Source organism: Rousettus aegyptiacus, unplaced genomic scaffold (assembly GCF_014176215.1).
Source record: "Rousettus aegyptiacus isolate mRouAeg1 unplaced genomic scaffold, mRouAeg1.p scaffold_m13_p_4, whole genome shotgun sequence".
NCBI lineage: Eukaryota > Metazoa > Chordata > Mammalia > Chiroptera > Pteropodidae > Rousettus > Rousettus aegyptiacus.
In genome coordinates, this window is record NW_023416307.1 from 94635790 (window position 1) to 94639078 (window position 3289).

A 3289-nucleotide genomic window follows, 5' to 3' on the forward strand; every position below is an offset into this window, starting at 1 on the left:
TAGACTATTGTCTATCACTACACACCAAACTTAACTCAAAATGGATTAAGGACCTGAATATAAAACCTGAAACAATAAAATGTATAGAAGAAAACATAGGAACTAAAATCAAGGACCTTGGACTTAAAGAGGATTTTATGAACTTGACCTGAAATGCAAGGGAAGTAAAAGCTAAAATAAATGAATGGACTACATCAAACTAAAAAGATTCTGTTCAGCAAAAGAAATTGTCAACAAGGTAAAGAGACAACCATCCGAATGGGAAAATATATTTGCAAGCAACACCTCCAATAAGCGCCTAATATCCAAAATATACAAAGAACTCTTATGACTCAATAACAACAAAAAAACAAATGATCCAATCAAAAAATGAGCAGAAGATCTGAACAGACACTTCTCCTCAGAGGACATACAAATAGCCAACAAATATTTGAAAACATGCTCAACATCACTAGCTATTAGTGAAATGCAAATCAAAACTAGAATGAGATACCATCTCACACCTGTTAGAATAGCTATAATAAACAGGACAAGTAATAAGAAATGTTGGAGAGGATACAAAGGAAAAAAAGCCCTCATACGCTGCTGGAAGAACTGCAAATTGGTACAGCCACTATGGAAAACAGTATAGAGGTTCCTCAAAAAACTATGAATTGATCTACCGTATGATCCAGCAATCTCTTTACTGGATATTTACCCCAAAGACTTGAAAATTCATATTCGAAAAGATATTTGCACACAGATGTTCATAGCGGCACTATTCACGGTGGCCAGGGCATGGAAGCAACTGAAGTGTCCTACAATAGATGATTGGCTAAAGAAGGGTGGAGCATATATACAATGGACTATTAGTCATAAGAAGAAATGAAATACTGCCATTTTCGACATCATGGATGGCCCTCGAGATAATTATGCTAAGGAAAATAAGCCAGACAAAAAATTGAGAATCGCGTATCACTTATGTGTTGGATATAAACCTAAAACCAGCAAATGAATAGGACACACAGACACAGACAGAGACTCATTAACATAACAATAGTTTAGTGGTACCACAGGGTAGTGGGGAAATGGAAATGGGGTGGTAAATGGGGGAAAAAATTAAAATAGTATCTTCAATTAAAGGAAGGAAGGAAGGAAGGAAGGAAGGAAGGAAGGAAGGAAGGAAGGAAGGAAGGAAGGAAGGAAGGAAGGAAGGAAGGAAGGAAGGAAGGAAAGAAAGGAAAGAAAGAAGGAAGGAAGGAAGGAAGGAAAGAAGAAGAAAGAAAGAAAGAAAGAAAGAAAGAAAGAAAGAAAGAAAGAAAGAAAGAAAGAAAGAAAGAAAGAAAAAAAAAAAAAAAAAGGAAAGAAAACTAATCACCTCAACCCCTTAATGCTAAATCTATTTTCTCAGTTTTATAAGAATCTTCTAAGAAATTTTTTGGTATAAAAATATTTGTTTACATTTCAGCAGTTTCTTCAAGCTGTTTCTCTTCAACTACTTTAAGAAAATATATATTAAATAGTTTTTGATTTAAAAGAACTTAAAACTATCTTTTTTTCTGTAGGCATGCAGAAAAAGATGGTTGAAATGATATCTTAGTTTGTTAGAATCATGAATTGCTTGCATTTCTTATGATGGGTAGTAATGCATTAGTTTTGTTTCTTTTTTATTATTTATTTATTTTTTATTTTTTTATTTTTTTTTAGGAAAGGCAACATTTGGTTGGCTTTACAGATTGCAGGGACCTTGTCAGTTTACAATCCCTTATTTATTGATTTTTTTATGCCTACAGCACCTGGTCTTCCTAGGTGGTCTCCCATCCAAGCACTAACCAGATTCAACCCTGCTTAGCTTCTGAGATCAGATGGGATCAGGCTTGTTCAGCGTGACATGGCCGTAGTCTCTTTTGTTTCTTTATACAAAAAATATATTTAAAAATTGGTCTCATGCTGCAGTTTTTAAATGTAGACTTCTGTACCACTTGATTACTTACATATCTATGCATTACCCTGATAAAATAAACAAAAAAGATATTGTGTGAAATAAGTATTTAGTAATTCTATGATAAAATGACTAATAATAATCATTATTTATATAGAATGTCATCATTTATATAGAATGTATGACTATTATTACCCAGGCCTACGCCAATTACTTTGCATGCAATATCTTATATTAGGCAATATGACACCTGGTAGATATTTTTGGATAAGAGTATTTTCCTGGTGGCCAAAGAAATCTCAGCAAATAGGCAGATTCATGTTTATTGATGTCCCTTTCAATTTATGATAATGGGATCAACATTCATACAGGTGGTAAACCAGGTGGTATTATTGCATCTTAGCCCAGCACAATGCACATATTATTGATATAACAAGAAAGTGTGAAGCATTCTCACTGCAGTCAAGAAAGTCCAACTATACCAATAGGACTGGCAGCTGCCTTCTGACCATCTAGTGTCTGTTATGTAGTAAATGCTGTAGTTCCTTTTTTTTTCATCTTGTTTTTCTGGACCTTTCTTGTTTTCTCTCAGTCCCAAGCGTGGTATGCTAATTTCTTATAAATTCTTTGAGCCTACAAAATTGTTCCCAGAATTTTCCCTTGCTTCAGTTAACTAGAGTTGCTTTATTTCTTGCAAGAAAGAACGTTGAATAAACTGTAGTCCCACCCTCTATTTCCCTCCCAGTTTTTGGAGAACCATCTCATTAAGTTCATAACTTTTCCCTCCAAGTGTCAATTTCTTCTTCTTTTCCATCTCTGGGAATTAACTTCTTATTTGTTTTGTTGTGTGAATGGTCTATAGCAAAACCTGAAATTGGGTTTTTCTTCAGCTTAGCCTTCCTCCACTAACTCCTCTCTCCCATAGCATCACAAAAATGAAAGTAAATTACTTCGTTACATATCATCCACAAAAAGTATTTTTATACTGTCCTTCAATTTTGGATAATGAAATTGAAATGCATACAAATTTATTATGGAAAGAAAGGTGGTAAAATGTAGGATGAAAATGAGGTGCTCAACTCCATATAAGAGGTAAGGTCCAAGAACAGATTTTTGTGTAGGACAATGGATAGATTCCATACCCTTCAAGCAAGCCCCTGTCAGTACTATTTCTCTCAATAACTGTTATAATTAAAATAACATTATTGTCCCTTTGACCAAAATGGAGGCATTGGATAAGATACTTGTTAGATAAAAGGTAAGCCAACTTCTGTGCAAAAATAAATGGAGTACCTTAAACAACTTCACAATATTATTTTCATGTCTACATTTTGGACCTGACATAACAGAAATGGACAAGTTAAGTTC

The 3289-nt window shown here is 34.0% G+C and overlaps 1 pseudogene; it reads right to left on the reverse strand.

The window, feature by feature from the left end:
• Window positions 1-1763: 1763 nt before the first annotated feature.
• On the reverse strand, window positions 1764-1882 carry LOC118602225 (annotated as a pseudogene).
• Between the last annotated feature and the right edge of the window lie 1407 nt (window positions 1883-3289).